Below are 18,869 nucleotides of genomic sequence, written 5' to 3' on the forward strand. Positions count from 1 at the left end.
GGTCAGGAAGATCTCCTAGAGAAGGAAATGGCAACCCACTTCAATATTCTTGCCTGGGAAATCCCATGGACACAAGAGCCTGGTGGGCTACAGTCTACAGGGTTGCAAAAGATCAGACATGACATAGCAAGTAAACAATAACAATAAAAAACTCAATGAATGTAAGAATTTTTTCTATCAAGCCAGAATCGACTGAAATATAAACTCCTTTTATTTTTCTTGGTTCTGTTGATTCTTTTCTGCTTTTAAAATATCTTTGGAGGTTTAATGAGAAGCAGTTGATATACATCATTGTATAAGTTTAAAGTGTACAACATGATGGTTTGATTTGTATATATTGATCCTAGGTGGCTCAGTGGTTAAAAAGAACCCTCTGCCAATGCAGGAGATGCAGGAGATGCAGGTTCAACTTTCTAACACCATACACAAAAATAAACTCAAAATGGATTAAAGATCTAAATGTAATACCAGAAACTGTAAAACCCCTAGAGGAAAACATAGGCAAAACAGTCTCTGACATAAATCACAGCAGGATCCTCTGTGACCCACCTCCCAGAGTAATGGAAATAAAAGCAAAAATAAACAAATTGGACCTAATTAAACTTAAAAGCTTTTGAACAATGAAGGAAACTATATGCAAGGTGAAAAGACAGCCTTCAGAATGGGAGAAAATAATAGCAAATGAAACAACTGACAAAAAACTAATCTCAAAAATATACAAGCAGCTCATGCAGCTCAATCCCAGAAAAATAAATGACCGAATCACAAAATGGGCCAAGAACTAAACTGACATTTCTCCAAAGAAGACATACAGATGACTAACATACACATGAAAAGATGCTCAACATCACTCATTATCAGAAATGCAAATCAAAACCACAATGAGGTACCATCTCTCGCCAGTCAGAATGGCTGCGATCCAAAAGTCTACAAGCAATAAATGCTGGAGAGGGTGTGGAGAAAAGGGAACCCTCTTACACTGTTGGTGGGAATGCAAACTAGTACAGCCACTATGGAGAACAGTGTGGAGATTCCTTAAAAAATTGGAAATAGAACTGCCATACGGCCTAGCAATCCCACTGCTGGGCATACACACCAAGGAAACCAGAATTTGAAAGAGACACATGTACACCAATGTTCATTGCAACACTGTTTACAATAGCTAGGACACGGAAGCAACCTAGATGTCCATCAGCAGATGAATGGATAAGAAAGCTGTGGTACAGATACACAATGGAATATTACTCAGCTATTAAAAAGAACGCATTTGAATCAGTTCTAGTGAGGTGGATGACACAGGAGCCTATTATACAGAATGAAGTAAGTCAGAAAGAAAAACACCAATACAGTATATTAACGCATATATATGGAATTTAGAAAGATGATAACAATGACCCTATATTCAAGACAGCAAAAAAGACACAGACATAAAGAACAGACTTTTGGACTCTGTGGGAGAATGTGAGGGTGGGATGACTTGAGAAAACAGCATTGAAACATGTATATTACCATATATGAAATAGACCGCTAGTCCAGGTCTGATGCATGAGACAGGGCGCTCAGGGCTAGTGCACTGGGACAACCACTAAATGCTATAAAGTAATTGGCCTCCAATTAAAATAAATTACTTAATTAAAAAAAAGTAAGATGCAGGTTCAGTAAGTGAGTCAGGGAATCCCCTGGAGGAGGGCATGGCAACCTGTTCCAGTATTCTCGCCTGGGAAATCCCATGAATAGAGGAGCCTGACAGGCTACAGTCCCTGGGATCACAGAGTCAGACATGACTGAGCATGGACACAAGCATGTGAAGGGATTAGAGTAGTAGGTTTAGCTAACATCCATCAGCTGATGCTGAAATAATAATAAGAAAAAACTGTTTCCTTGGGATGAGCACTCTTAGGGTTTTATTCTGTTAACAACTTTCCTAGATGATACCATGTAGCAGTATTAACTACAGTTATCCTGCTGTTCATTAATCCCTAGTACTTACTTATATTATACCTTAATCTTAGATATTTTAAACAGAGATCTGTATTTCACGGAGTTTTGCTTTTAGTCTAACTAAAACACAAACACTCATACGCACACAAACACACATACACACACAACTCCCAAGACCTTGAACGTGAAACGTGCATCTGCCATGTTTGATAAGAGATGCTCTGTGAGTCAGCCTGAGTGGTGCCTTCCAGCGAATGGAGAGTTAACCTTGTTAATCACGCCTTGAAGTGACTAAACTTTACCTTTCAGGATCCTGCCAACAGATACATTTTAATGCTAAGATAATTTCTGACTGCATTTTGGAGAAAATAGTTTTAACACTTGGCAGACTGCAGAGATCATCAGTTTCCATTTCTCCTCTGGGCTGGGGGAAAGCCCTGAGGAGGACACCAAAGTGCAGGCTAGCATCAGGATTATAAATATTCTGCTCTCGGCTGCCTTTTTAAAGGCAGAAAATGTGGGATTTACATCTATCAATAAGCTCTAAATTTATGCTGAAGCTCCAATACCTTGGCCACTGGATGCAAAGAGCCAAGTCATTGGAAAAGACCTTGATGCTGGTAAAGATTGAGGGCAGGAGGAGAAGAGAGGATGAGATGGTTGGATGGCATTACTGACTCAATGGACATGAGTTTGAGCAAACGCCAGGAGATAGTGAAGGACAGAGAAGCCTGGTGTGCTGCAGTCCATGGGGTAAAAAGGAGTCAGACATGACTGAGCAGCTGAACAACAACAATGTTTACTCAAAGAAAGTGGATATATGATCTGTCATAACTATCCTTCTTAAAATTATTTTGGTATTTAGAATGGATGGTAAATGTGTTCCCAGAAACAGGATGCATTGTAATAATGTTTCCTGGAGATAATTCTCTTTTCATTCACCAGACTTTGAGAATTACTTACAAAATTTCATGACCTGATGAAAAATTAATATGACGTTGTAGTCTACCAAAGGGGAAAGCCCCCATAAATAATGCACAGGGCAAACTGTCTTAGGACTAGCTAATAAATTTAGATTTGTACTAAATTATTAACAGAGAGGCAGCTTATGTGATTCTGTGATTTTGCTCAAGTTTGCAATGTTTCTGTTTTAATGGATTTGGCAATGGATTCCTTTCTGCAGTCCAAAGTGAGAAACTATGGGAATAAGTTGAGGATATTGAGAATGAGTTGAATTTTGACATTTACCATCACTGGGGGAAAATATCTCCTAGAAGTTCTGATTAGAATTCTGCAACAGTATGAACGATGTGCTGTGCTCTTCACTGTCATGGGCACTCTGCATTGAATGTTTCTGGTGCAGGGTTAATCTCACAGTGACCTTGAGGGGCAGGTCTTATCCCACCCTAGCCAATGCTGCTGACTGGATAGACTGTCCTCAGAATAAGGAATGCAGGCATGGGACCATTATGACACTCACCCTTCAGCCTCAAATGCTCTCTTCTTAAGAGGAGGAAGAAATCAACGCCTTCTGGATGGATTGATCCTCCTCTCAAAGAATTGAAAGCTCACCTTCTGGACAACCCAGAATTTCCCATTTTCTAAATATCCTGCCCATAATGTTTATGGAGGGATGATGCCTAATTCCTCAGCAGATATCTCCTAAACAAAAATGCACCTCTGTGAGATATTGCTTCATACCTGTTAGCATGGCTTTTACCAAAATGACAGGAGGTGACAAGTGTGGGTGAGGGTGTGGAGAAAAGGGAACCCTCCTACACTTGTGGTGGGAATGCAAGTTGGGGCAGCCACTGTGGAGAACAGTATGAAGGTTCCTCAGAGAACTAAAAATACAACTACCATATGATCCAGCCATTCCACTTTTGATCTTTATCTGAAGAAAATGAAAACACCAACTCAAAGATGTATGCATCCCCATGTTCATTCAAGCATGATCCACAATAGCTAAGATAACAGAAACAACCCAAGTGCCCATCGATAGGGGAATGTATAGAAAAGATTCAATACACATAAACAATGCATACGAGTCAGTCATAAGAAAGGAGGAAATCCTGCCATTTGTGACAACAAGGATGGGTCTTGAAGGTACTATGCTAGGTAAAATCAGCCAGAGAGAGAAAGACATATAGTACATGGCCTCACTTATATGTGAAATTTTAAATAACAACAATAATAATAATGAAGTCAAACTCAAAAGAGGCAAAGTAGAATGGTGGTTGCCGAGGGCTTGGATGTGGGGGAAATGGAGTATAAGCTTTCAGTTAGAAGGAGAATACTTTCTGATAAAAGTACAAACTGTAATTATGGCTAACAATACTGTATTGTATTGGTTGACCAAAAGGTTCACTTGAATTTTCCTGTAACACCCTATGGACAAACCTGAATGAACTTTCTGGCCAACCCAACATATTTGAAATGTGCTACAGAAGCAGATCTGAAGCATTCTTACAGAAAACCAAAAAAAAAAAAAAAAAAATTCAGACAACTGTGTTAGGTGACCATATAAGATCGTCACATTGCACACTGAATAGATACCATTTTGATCCTCAATTATCTGCCAATAAAGTAAGTATCAGGGGAGTATGGACTCCTAGTAACAGGACCGGTCTCTCGTGTCTGTGCCCAGCTCTCTGACCCCAGTGTTCCCTTTCCCTGTGACGGCTGCACCACTGGATTGGGGTGCAACTCTCCTCCCATCAAGGATGCCCACCCTGTGAGCGGCTCCCTTCCCAAAAGACAGCTTCTCTCTTTGTGTGCACGCTTTGCATGTACTCATATATGTCCGTGTCCTGTAGGGCAGACACACACACGCCTCTGCTGGTGTGAGCATCGTGTGTGCACAGTCACAACCCTCTACTCTGCGGTGTCACAACGGTAGCTTGAAGTCAGTCCTGCCGCAGGTATATACACCACGGGAACTGGCGCACTGGAGGTCATACACCCACAGCCACCTCCCAGAACTCTCTGTTCCATATGCTCTGTAATTACTGCGGTCAGGATGCAGTCACAACTGAACTGGTACAGGATGTATGTTTATTACTCATAGTTATTATTACTATGAAAAAGGTAAAATGTATAATATCATGGAACGAGAACTAGATCAGGACTCAAAGTAGTTTTCTATTCTTTGAATTTCAATTTCCAAGCAAACCTGAACAAGCCATTTTACTTGCTCAACATCAATAAAATAGAAAACTCACCCTAGCTAATTCAGAGGATTGCAGCAGCATGGAAATGTGCTTGGTTCTGTGGAAATTTTTTAAATGTTAGAGGTCAAAGTACTTTCTTATTTTTAAGAAATTTTAAGAAAATATTATCTTCAGTATTTTCAAGTCACTCACATCTCTTATTCTATATGCGGAGAAGGCAATGGCACCCACTCCAGTACTCTTGTCTGGAAAATCCCATGGACAGAGGAGTCTGGTGGGCTGCAGTCCATGGGGTCACAAAGAGTCGCGCATGACTGAGCAGCTTCACTTTCACTTTTCACTTCCATGCATTGGAGAAGGAAATGGCAACCCACTCCAGTGTTCTTGCCTGGAGAATCCCAGGGACGGGGGAGCCTGGTGGGCTGCCGTCTATGGAGTCGCACAGAGTCGGACATGACTGAAGCGACTTAGCAGCAGCAGCAGCAGTGAGTAAATTAACAATAGCAAACCCTCTCCAACTATATCCACTCAAATTAGTGTCTTTGGCTGTTAGCTGATGAACCAGTTACAAAGCCCCTTCATTTTATCAATTATCTTTCAATCAGCACTGTTCTTAATTTTTTTATAACATTTATTGAAGTATGTTCATGCTAAGTTGCTTCAGTTGTGTCCAACTCTGCATGACCCTATGGACTGTAGCCCACCAGCCTCCTCTGTCCAAGGGATTCTCCAGGCAACAATACTGGGGTGGGTTGCCATGTCCTATTGTCCACCTGTTATGCAGGAGACCCAGGTTCAGCTCAAGGGTCAGGAAGATCCCCTGGAAAAGGAAAAGGCAACCCACTCCAGTAATCTTGCCTGGAAAATCCCATGGATGAAGGAGCCTGGTGGGCTGCAGTCCATGGGGTCACTAACAGTCGGACATGACTGAGCGACTTCACTTTCACTTTTCACTTTCATGCATTGGAGAAGGAAATGGCAACCCACTCCAGTGTTCTTGCCTAGAGAATCCCAGGGATGGGGGAGCCTGGTGGGCTGCCATCTACGGGGTCACACAGAGTTGGACACGACTGAAGCGACTTAGCAGCAGAATTTGACAAAAAAAAATTATAAAGTGTCTTCAAAGATGTAAAGTCTATCTGTGAATAATTTAAGAGAGCTCAGATGAAGAATTAATGGTGACAGAATATTAGAAATTAAAGCATTATAAATTAAAATTTCCTCCATGATTTGTTATTAATCATGGAGGACACTTTAGAAATACTATGGTAAAAATCTCAGTCAGGAGAAAAGTAACAAAAACATTCAATTAAGTGGAATTAATTTAGCTCATTTTTCTAAGGAAAAATATCAAATAAAATTAAGCTCAGAATGAAATTTTGATGTAAGCTGATTGTTGATTTGTCTTGGTGACACTACAGACTTAACCTCAAATGCTATACCCTCTAAAAAATTCTCATTTTGATATTGAGAATGATGACCCTTTGTATTCTTTGAGTTTAAACTTATTTAACTGACAATTTGATCTTTCCTATGTTCAAGATACTATGCCAGGCCCAGTGGGGAATGTAAAAGCTAAAAAAAGGAAGCTCTTCCCGCACTACAACAATGTATAATAGAATGGTAGGTTTAAATGTGCTGAATCAGTACACCCCAAGAAAAATCAAGCAATATTCATATGATGGTCATTAACAAATTACTTTCCATAAGCTTATAGAATTTTATATTCAAATCAGAAATGTATCCATTTTGTAGCACTTTTCCTGGAATCAGACAATCTTATTTTTAAAATTATTTTTAAAGTCATGTGTAAAAATCATACAATATTGTTTAAATTTGAATTCCCTTTAACAAAGTAAGAATGAATTGGACTTGGGCTCAGTGGTAAAGAATTCATCTGCCAATGCAGGAGATGTGGGAGATGTGGGTTCAATCCCTGGTTTGGGAAGATCCCCTGAATAAGGGAATGGCAACCCACTCCAGCATTCTTGCCTGGGAAATCCTATGCACAGAGGAGCCTGGTGGGCTACAGTCCATGGGGTCACAGAGTCAAACACAACTGAGCGACTGAGCATACAGGCAAGGTTGAACTACTTTGAAAACATTTCAGACAAAAGACTTCTTCTTTTGTTAATTAGCTTTTTTAAAAAATTAATTTGCTTATTGTAATTAGAGCATAATTACTTGACAATATTGTGATGCTTTTTGCCATACTTCAACATAAACTGGCCACAGGCACACACGTATCACCCCCTCACCCTGAACCCCTCTGCCACCTCCCTACCCACCCCATCCATTTTTGTTCCCTTCATTCACTTTTCATGGTAAGTAACAGACCTAAGAAACTCCTTCCCTAACTTTCATGCTCTACAAAAAGATGCCAGAATATAAACATGTTAGATAATGAGAAAAATGCAGTATTCTAAATAAGTTGTTAAATGGAAGTTAGGAGTGTCCAGGACATGCCCCTAATATTTTATCATTAGGGTCTTCAAAGCAATATCTATAGTCTTCCACAGTATAGCCTTTGGGGTCATCAGAAATCTGCAAAGGACCATGATGTTGACCCAGAATGACACCTCCAAAGTCAAGGATGCTGATTAGCCACTCCTGTACATAAACAGGAGAAAATCAAACAAATGAAAACTGTACTATGAGAGCTTAACATCAGGAATGATGCTGTGCATGGAGTATCAATACTAGGATCGGCTGGGGTGTCCATAAAAGTGCAGAGTATCTTCCTAGTTAATTAGAAATAGATCACATTCCCTCTTCCTCTAACTCAGAGTGATCATTAAGGCCCAGCAGCATCTACCTAATTTTTAAAATAGGTAAAATTTCAGTTCTGAAATTGTTCATAGATTATAAATTATGTTAACTGTTCAAATTAGGGAGTGGAGTTTATTCCTCCCACTCCTTCATCCCACTTACTAATAAGTCATGAAATTCTATCTCTCTTTCAACTGTCTCAGGAATCACTTTATTTGCCCCATCCCCCTACACCACTGGCATGGTTCCAATCAAGAATATGGTCATTCTCTGCATCTGGACAAACCCAGCCACCTCTTGGCAGGGTCCCTGACTCTGCTATAAACAAAAACACAAATCCAGTGTCTCTCTATCTACTCTCAATCAAAGTTTGTTGTTCAGTCACTAAGTCGCGTCTGACTCTTTGCAACCCCATGGACTGCAGCACGCCAGGCTTTCCTGTCCTTCACCATCTCCCAGAGTTGCTCAAACTCATGTCCATTGAGTCAGTGAGATCATAAAACCATCTCATCCTCTGTCACCCTCTTCTCTTCCTGCCCTCAATCTTTCCCAGCATCAGGGTATTTTCCAATGAGTTGGCTCTTCTCACCAGGTGGCCAAAAGTATGAGTTTCAGCTTCAGTCCTTCAAATGTATATTCAGGACTGATTTCCTTGAGTATTGACTGGTTTAATCTCCTTGCTGCCCAAGGGACTCTCATGAGTCTTCTCCAACATCACAGTTCAAAAGCATCAATTCTTCAGAGCTCAGCCTTCTTTATGGTCCTACTCTCACATCGGTACGTGACCACTAGAGAGGAATAAACTCTTTACCCGCTCCATCAAGCTGTTCCCCAGCTGTTCAGCTCCCTGTCACCATTGTCCTTCTGCACTCAGAGTTCCTGCCTTGGGGACACACTCAGTCCTCCTGCGCTTTCCCCAAGATGGCTCACCCTCTGCCTCCAAGGGCCCCACAGAGCCTCTGACAAAGCTGAACCCTTGCAGGTCGGAGATCTGGATTCATTTCCCCTCCTGTGAAGCCTGGGAAACTTCCTATTTTAAATCTGACTCCACTGTGCCCCAGGCTACTGTTCTCTTCCACTCGAACGACAATCCCTCTGTGACTCTGAGTGGCACCATTTTCATTCCGTTCAAACGCTCTCACCACCCCCTATCTGCAAATCAAACTGGCAGAGAGGCCTCCTGGGAGCGCCACTATTTAGAATACTAATGATACAGATACATTGTTTAAAGATTCCTCTGGGAACCAAAGCCTCTTTTTAACAAAATTGGTCTGTGCACAGAGGGCTCCAAAGAAGTGGAACCTGAGTAGTCAGACAAGACAGGTCTCAAGCTGCTGTGCTGTTTCTGTAAAAGACGTTTCAGGGCTGAGCGTGAAGTGGGGAGGGAAAGCCAGACACCTGTTGAACCTGCCAGAGAACCTCAGGTCTCCAAGCAGAGGCTGGAACACCACCAGGAAAATGAGAGCCCTCCCTGCAGCGCTCAGACCTCATCCTTGGTGAAAGTTACTTCCCCGATGGAGAGACCCACCCAGTCTCAGGAAAGCCCCTCATGTTGCCATCAGCTGGCAGGAGGCATGTGTGTCATTACACCCTTAAGCTTTTGTAGTATTTCTTTTCTTTTTTTTTTTTTTTTTGGAATATAATTGCTTCACAATGTATTAGTTTCTGCTGTACAGCAGAGTGAATCAGCTACATATACACATATATCCTCTCCCTCCTAGACCTCTTGTGCCCCCATCCCACCCCCTAGGTCATCGCACAGCACTGAGCTGAGCTCCCTGTGCTACAGAGCAGCTTCCCACTAGCTGTCTATTTTACACATAGCACTGCATACATGCCGATCTTAATCTCCCAATTCATCGATCCATCCCACCCTCCCCTTCCTCCTCTGTGTCCACAAGTCCATTCTGTATGTCTGTGTCTCGATTCCAGCCTTGGAAATAGGTTCATCTGTACCGTTTTCTCTATATTCCACGTATATGCATTAGTATACCATATTTGTTTTTCTGACTTCATTCTGTATGACAGACTCTAGGTCCATGCACATCTCTACAAATGACCCTATTTCATTCCTTTATATGGTTCAGAAATATTCAATTGTACATGTATAACACATCTTCTTTATCCATTCATCTGTTGTTGGACATTTAGGTTGCTTCCATGACCTGACTATTGTAAATAATGTTGCTGTGAACACTGGAGTCCACGTGTCCTTTTGAATTCTGTTTTTCTCTGGATATATATCCAGTAGTGGGACTGCTGGGTCATATGGTGGTTCTATGTTTAGCTTTTTAAGAAACCTCCATACTGTTCTCCACAGTGTAGTATTTCTACCACCAGTGATCAAATCAAATCAAATAGGTTGAATGTGAAGGAAAGAATTATTTCTACTCTTTTGAAACTACATTGATAGGATACACTGAATATTAGTCATTCTTTGATGGTTCCAAGGTGTTCTATGTTCATAATAATGGTTACCAATTACTTTAGAAATCACTAGAGTGTCATGGAAAACATACTACCTAACTGACCTTGGTCATTTGCTAGTTTAATAACCTTTGGCCTCTCATGCTTGCAATTCATCATCTGGAAAATAAACATAATTTTATGTACCACGTGAATTTTTGCAAAGATTAAATCAGATCATAAACAGCTCCTTAGAGCATAGTTGAAATCTTATAAATGCCTGTACCCTTTTGCTTCTTCCTTTTTAATGTAGATATAGAAAGTGTGAGGTCAAAGGCTCAAAACAGCCTGCTGCCGCTGCTGCTGCTAAGTCGCTTCAGTCGTGTCCGACTCTGTGCCACCCCATAGACGGCAGCCCACCAGGCTCCCCTGTCCCTTGGATTCTCCAGGCAAGAACACTGGAGTGGGTTGCCATTTCCTTCTCCAATGCATGAAAGTGAAAAGTCAAAGTGAAGTCGCTCAGTCATGTCCGACTCTTAGCGACCCCATGGACTGCAGCCTACGAGACTCCTCCATCCATGGGATTTTCCAGGCAAGAGTACTGGAGTGGGGTGCCATAGCCTAGTACTAGACAAAATATATAATAAGTAACTTTACCAAATCCAAAAGCAATGAGAAAAGACAGGCATGGTTTCATGACACAAATGGAGGTAGGGTATCTTGTGTGTCATCGTCTCATTCATTTATCAACATTTATCATTATCTCACAGATTTGAAGATTTATCTTTTTAGGTTAATGACTTCCTGACCACACATGCTATTCCTCTCCTGATGTTGTTCTGTTGATCGTAACATTTTAAATTCTTCCTATCTTCCTATTGTAGATTGTGAGATCAAATGGAAAGGAAGACAATTTTGAGCCATGGCATCATATTTCTGAAAGTACTTATAGATACGACCCCCTCGCAGGTCACGGTGAGGTCTGTTGTCATTGATTCCTCCTTGTCAGAGGTTTCATTCTGCCAGATTCATCTCCACGTTATTTAAATGTTCATATTTGATAGAGTGTGTTTTCTTTGCACTTTGTTTTTATTATCAGTATGTTTCTCCTCAAGGAATTATAATCTTGCACAATCTCCCCAAGTCATTAAATTTCTTAAAGGCTTCCTTCCTGGACATTAAGACTCCTTTGTCATCTCTAATGCATTATTCATTTTTTGTTCTTGAGTCGGGGATAATGAGTGTCACTTGATCAATACCAAGAAAACTCTGTGCACCTCTCCTAACTATACCTCTGAATTTCCAGTGGCCTAATGCTTCTGCAACCACTAATTAGGATGTCTTCCTATTTTCCATCATATAAAACCTGAGAAGACATTCAGGGTTTTGATTTTTCTCTTTACAAATCACTCTCACCCTTAATTCTTTCTATCCTTCAGGTCAAACCTTAAGAAAAGATTTCATACAATTCGAAAAGTTTGAATAACAAAATTTTATTTGCCTCAGAATAACAGAGGTTTCATCTACCTTTTAGGCATTTCCAGTTTGGGTGCTTTGTGTTTTTGTGTTTTGTTTTCCCCTGACTGCTTTCTATACCACAGATGAAGTGGGAACAGTGCCACCTCTGCAAATGCAGTTTCGTTTTCATGAAAAAGAAAAATGAGAGATTATACATATCAATAATGATTCCCATAGTATCTAGAAAAGATGTACTTATATGACTATTCTATATTCAATAATTATGTCTTTCATTTGTGTCCTCTGGACTACATAATTTAAATTAATTTAAATAATTTATTTTTAAAATTAATTAACAATTACTTTTAAAATAAGCAAATTAAAAGTAACTCTATATCCAACTGGCTTAATGTACAAAACAGTGGTTCTTTAAAAATCTTTATGTCAGGACTCTAAATCATCAAAAGTGTCACTCTCACTTTTTTGGTTAATGATTATCAAGGAAATTAAGATTTTCCAAATTCCTTTTTTTAGAGCAAACTGTATTAAAAAGCAAGACATTACTTTGCCAACATAGGTCTATCTAGTCAAGGCTATGGTTTTTCCAGTAGCCATGTATGGATGTGAGTTGGACTATAAAGAAAGCTGAGCGCCGAACAATTGATGCTTTTGACTGTGGTGCTGGAGAAGACTCTTGAGAGTCCCTTGGACTGCAAGGAGATCCAACCAGTCCATCCCAAAGGAGATCAGTCCTGAATATTCACTGGAAGGACTGATGCTGAAGCTGAAACTCCAATCCTTTGGCCACCTGATGTGAAGAGCTGACTCATTTGAAAAGACCCTGATGCTGGGAGGGATTGAGGGAAGGAGGAGAAGGGGATGACAAAGGATGAGATGGTTGGATGGCATCATGGACTCAATGGACATGAGTTTGGGTAAACCCTGGGAGTTGATGATGGACAGGGAGGAGTGCTGTGGTCCATGGAGTCACAAAGGGTCAGACACGACTGAGCAACTGAACTGAACTGATATGAATAAGATAATAAAAAATAATACAGCCCCCTCCTCAGAATTTCTGAGGACTCTAACCATTGTATATATTCATTTAGCCCAGTTTTGAATGTAAATAAGTTCATTTGTATCATTTTTTTAAGATTCTGCATATAGGTGATATCATATGATACATGTCTTTCTCTGTCTGACACAAGAGACAGGGGTTCAATCCCTGGGTTGGGAAGATCCTCTGGAGAAGGAAATGGCAACCCACTCTAGTATTCTTGCCTGGGAGATCCCATGGACAGGAGCCTGGCGGGCTACAGTCCATGGAGGCGCAAAGAGTTGGACACTGACTGAGCAACTGAGCACAGCACATGTATTAATAGATATATTAATACAGAGAGCTTCCCTGGTACCCTAGACAGTAAGATCAACTGCTTGCAATGCTGGAGACCTGGGTTCAGTCCCTGGATTGGTAAGATCCCCCAGAGAAGGAAATAGCAACCCGCTCCAGTACTCTTGCTTGGAAAATTCCATGGATGGAGGAACCTCATAGGCTACAGTGCATGGGGTCACAAAGAGTCAGACATGACTGAGTGACTTCACTTTCACTTTTCTTTCATGTATACAGATTGTTTAAACACAGAATTAAATGAGTTCCTCATATCATACACATGTACACATAAGGTCCACTCCAGTACAGGCATTGTCACAGCTTTGTGATTCAGGAAGAGAAATGAGTTCATCTTATAAATTACCTTCTCTCAGTGTCTTCAAAAAGAAGAAAAATGTAGCAAGTTTCTCCTTGAAGTAAATCCACAATAAAAACTGGCTAACAGGAAAAAGCCCACAGAAGACTCTTAAGTGAAGGACTGAAATGCCAAATCTCAAATGCTATATCCAAGAAGGAATAAGACGGATGTTAAAATCGTGGAGGACATAATGATGAAGAGTTATGTAGCAATCGATTTACCGTGAACATGCAAATGGGCACTTTAAGTTATGTTCCAATAGATAAGTTGAGTGCTTTGGACCAGTGGTAAAATTCAAAGGAAATGTATGAAACAAATTTTTGTTTATTTGCTTTTTCCCAGTAAAGATTATTCTCTTCTGAAAAGGGTGACCCAAACACTGATAAGAAGCAGTGGATGCCCATGACAGAATACAAGCATGTAGAGAATCTAAATGAATCCAAGACTTTGAAACAAACTGCATAAAAGATTACTGAGCAAATTTACAAAGGATACCATCGGACTCCAGTCACAGATCCATCCATAGGAAGTCATCAGGGATAGGAGAAATACTGGAGGGATAAAACCGATTGGTGCAGTTCTGAAACATTCACCAAACATCGGTTTACACAAACTATTATATACAGGATGGGTGACCAACAAAGTCCTACTTATTGCACAGAAAACTATATTCAATATCCTGTGATTAAACCATAATGGAAAATAATACAAACAAATGTGTGTATATATATATTTGTGTGTGTGTGTATATATATATGTATAATAATCACTTTGTTGTACAGTAGAAATTAACACAACACTGTAAATCAACTATATGTTGTGAAAGTTTTAGTCACTCAGTCATGTCTGACGCTTTGCAACCCCATGGACTATAGCCCACCAGGCTTCTCTGTCCATGGAATCCTCCAGGCAAGATTACTGGAGTGAGTTGCCATTTCCTCTTCCAGGGGATCTTCCTGACCCTTGAGCTGAACCTGGGTCTCCTGCATAGCAGGTGGACAATAGGGCATGGCAACCCACCCCAGTATTCTTGCCTGGAGAATCCCTTGGACAGAGGAGGCTGGAGGGCTACAGTCCACAGGGTCATGCAGAGTTGGACACAACTGAAGCAACTTAGCATGAACATACATCAATAAAATAAGTTATAAAAAAAAAAAAATTAAAAACAGTGCTGGTTGAAAGATAATTGATAAAATGAAGGGGCTTTGTAACCTGGTTCATCAGCTAATGGCCAAAGACACTAATTTGAGTGGATATAATTGGAGAGGGTTTGCTATTGTTAATTTACTCACTACTCATGCACAGATGCAGTGTTGATAGCTGTCTGCCAGTTGGTCCAGGGCTCCAGAGTGTGTGTGGTTTATCTGGTGATGAGAACAGAGACAAGGTCAGCCTTGCCTCCCACAGTCCAGCCTCTAGGGGACAACCAGCTGGCCTTACCCAAGGGAACAGGGGGGTTTCCTAATCTACTATTTTGCTTCCTGCAAAAACTATTACACTGACGGTGTCTAGTCAGGCCTCATTGCTTTGAAGAGAAGACTTTCCACACTGCTTTACTAAGTCAAACAAAGCAAGTAAAAATGGTTTCTAAACAAACAGGGTTTTTGAAACATCAATTTGAGATATCCCATGGTCTCTTCCTTTACCTCAGACAAGCAGGCTACCTGTAGAAGGAGCGGAACTGTGCTTGGTTTTAGCAGACAATGTAATAGTCTGTTAATTCCATTGGTTTCCCACAGGAAGGAAAGAAGTGTTACATATGGGGCTCCTGGAGCCTGAGGCCTTACAGAACCTATCCCAAAAGCCTTTACCTGAGAAATAGAAATCTATCAATCTGGCTTATGTAAACAGATTTTACCTTCTTTTAGAGATGCCATGGGTATCTTTTTATCATATCATTCACCCTATTTATTGATACATTTTCAAAAAAGATTGAAGATGTGTTTGTTGATTCCAATTAGATATATTAGCTGTTCAGTACTATTTTCCTTGGTGGGGAATTGTGTCTAAGAACAGAAGGTAAGAATGATGCGCCTATACTCAGATCTCAGATACTCACACATTGGTGAAGCTGGGTCATTAGTCACATAGACAATTCAATTTAATATAGAGAGTGGTCAGGGCTTCCCAGGTGGCGCAGTGGTAAAGAATCTGCCTGCCAATGCAGGAGACACAGGAGACTTGGGTTGGATCCCTGGGTCGGGAATATCTCTTGGAGGAGGAAATGGCAACTTGCTCCAGTATTATTGCCTGGAGAATTCCATGGACAGAGCCTGGTGGGCTACAGTCCATGGGGCTGCAAAGAGTCAGAGACGAAGTGACTGAGCATGCAAGCACAGCATACAGAGAGTAGTTGCTGTAAGTACTGGAGCTGGAGAAGGCAATAGCACCCCACTCCAGTACTCTTGCCTGGAAAATCCCATGGACAGAGGAGTCTCATAGGCTGCAGTCCATGGGGTCGCTAAAAGTCGGGCATGACTGAGCGACTTCACTTTCACTTTTCACTTTCATGCATTGGAGAAGGAAATGGCAACCCACTCCAATATTCTTGCCTGGAGAATCCCAGGGACAGGGGAGCCTAGTGGGCTGCCAACTATGGGGTCGCAGAGTCGGACACAACTGAAGTGACTTAGCAGCAGCAGCAGCAGCAAGCAATCAAACAACTGAAATTGATTCAGGCTAAGAACTTGATTTCCTAGAAGACCATTGTGTTTCTCACAGAACCTAGAGAAGAAAACAGCATCCAGGCTTCCACGGCAGGAACCAAGGCAGATCTGCGTCTCTCATCAACAGGAAACTGGGCATCCTGACATCCAGAAGACCTCTGAATACACAGGACTCTTCCCAAGCTCAAATGCCCAGGAAAGAAAATCTTGACTGGGCTTGAGTCAAGCTTTGAACCTTAGCTCTGCTAAGGGCAAGAAGCAATCTGAATTGACAATCTCATTAGCTCATCAAAGAATTGAGTTTCCCTAAAAGAAATCATCGCTAGATCTCCTTCCCAGAAGGAAAAACAAAGAACACTAGGCAAGCAATAGTAACAGATATCCACTGCAAAGAGTGCCCTTTAAAACAGATTCACTGTATTTCTAGTTTGAATTTTGTACACTAATAATATAGGTTCTAATTCTTGAACTGGGTGACAGATTCATAGTGGTTCCTTTTTCATGGTGTAAATAAAGAAGAATAAATTACAGCTAAGTATTGACCAATGATAGCCATGTGTTATGAAATGACAATTATGATTTAATAGCATGCTATAAATCTAAGGAGCAAAAATAAACAGAATAAAATAAACAAACTCCAAAATGCTATCCTTAACAATCATAGAGAAAAATCCAAACAGAGCAGGTATGCTTTGAATACTTAGGTCAATATATTTATTGCTCTCTCTGGATAACAGCATGAAAAGTAATGAGATCATCAATTAGGCATCAGTCAGTTCAGTTCAGTTCAGTCACTCAGTCATGTCCGTCTCTTTGTGACCCCATGAATCGCAGCACACCAGGCCTCCCTGTCCATCACCAACTCCTGGAGTTCACTCAAACTCACGTCCATCGAGTCAGTGATGCCATCCAGCCATCTCATCCTCTGTCGTCCCCTTCTCCTCCTGCCCCCAATCCCTCCCAGCATCAGAGTCTTTTCCAATGAGTCAACTCTTCGCATGAGGTGGCCAAAGTACTGGAGTTTCAGCTTTAGCATCATTCCTTCCATAGAACACCCAGGGCTGATCTCCTTTAGAATCGACTGGTTGGATCTCCTTGCAGTCTCTCCTAATTCAGACTCCCCCACCACACTGTCGGGCTTTCTAGACTTCTCAGTGGTTGAGAATCTCCCTGCCAATGCAGGAGACACGAGTTTGATCCCTGAGTTGGGAAGATCCCCTGGAGAAGGGAAGGGCAACCCAGTCCAATATTGTAGCCTAGGAAATCCCATGGACAGAGGGTTGCAAAGAGTGAGACACAACTGAATGACTGAGTGACTGCATCATTAACTCACAAATTACAAGTTTATCGGAGCCATTCAAGATTTTCAGCTCTTATGTATCAACATTGGAATCAGTTAGTCAAATTTAACATACACACACATGTGCACACAAAACATATTGGAACTTTTATTGGGATTGTATTGAACACATGGATCATTTTCAGAAGACTCAACATTTGTGGGATTGATTTTCTATTCTGTTTATTTTCTATTTCTATTCTATTTAATTTTCTATTCTATTCTATTCTAGCCACATCTCTCTTCACTCAGTCTCATCCCATTTTGTCCTACCTCTCAATTCATTGTCATTTTCAATATAACTCTGTAACATCTGTACTTTTCTATATAGAAAGTGAAAGTGAAAGTCACTCAGTTGTGTCCCACTCTTTGGGACCCCATGGACTATACACTCCATGGAATTCTCAAGGTCAGAATACTGGAGTGCGTAGCCTTTCCCTTCTCCAGAGGATCTTCCCAACCCAGGGATCGAACCCAGGCCTCCCATATTGCAGGTGGATTCTTTACCAGCTGAGCCACAAGGGAAGCCCAAGAATATGGAGTGAGCAGCCTATCTCTTCTCCAGGGGATAAACTGGGGTCTCCTGAATTGCAGGTGGATTCTTTACCAACTGAGATATCAGGAAAGCCCTTTCTATACAGAACCCACTGCAAAATAGCTGTTAGATTTATCCCTAAGGTGCTAAATAGCTTGTGCTGCCATGATAAATGGTGTCTTTGCCTTTAATTTGTTCTTTCTAAATATGTCACTTGTGCATGCGGTTAACTTTTGCACAGTTAACTATCTGGCTAAATTCTTCTCTCATTTCTAGTTATTTGCCTCTTTAGTCTTGCTTGTTTTATGTATATAAGCAAATCATTTTCAAAGAATGACAGTTTTATTTCCTTTTTTCAAATCTTCTGCTTTAATTTTTTTTAATTGTTATCACACTGACTAGATTATTGCACAGACCAGAATATAAGAAAATGTTAAAAGCAATAAAGCAGTGAAAATAGGTATCTTTGGTCCTAAATTTAAAAAGAATGCTACTTACAATTTTCTATTTAGAATAATGCTTGTAAACAATCAGTTTAAGAAAATGAGTTTAGATTACAAGCTTCCTTTATATCACGAATGAGTGTTGAATTTATTGCAAGTTTTTCTACATCCATTGAGATGATCATATGACTCAGTCTTTCAATCACTGTGGTCACTGAAAATAGTAGAATTTGCAGAACGATCCATACTTACATCTTCAGGGCAACCTCAATCTGGACACAATATAGTGATCTTTTTATACACTTTTAGTTTGGGATTATAAATATTTTATATTATAAAATTATATCTATCTTCATAAGTAAAATAGGTTTGCAATATTTTTTATCTCATCTCT

General features: G+C 40.6%; 1 protein-coding gene across 1 annotated transcript in view; it reads left to right on the plus strand.

Annotated features, from left to right (window-relative positions):
• GALNTL6 (polypeptide N-acetylgalactosaminyltransferase like 6) overlaps positions 1–18,869 on the plus strand; it is a 1,502,749-nt gene that overhangs the window by 1,119,069 nt on the left and 364,811 nt on the right. The window lies entirely within an intron of this gene.

The sequence above is a fragment of the Bos indicus genome, chromosome 8 (assembly GCF_029378745.1).
Source record: "Bos indicus isolate NIAB-ARS_2022 breed Sahiwal x Tharparkar chromosome 8, NIAB-ARS_B.indTharparkar_mat_pri_1.0, whole genome shotgun sequence".
Taxonomy (NCBI): domain Eukaryota; kingdom Metazoa; phylum Chordata; class Mammalia; order Artiodactyla; family Bovidae; genus Bos; species Bos indicus.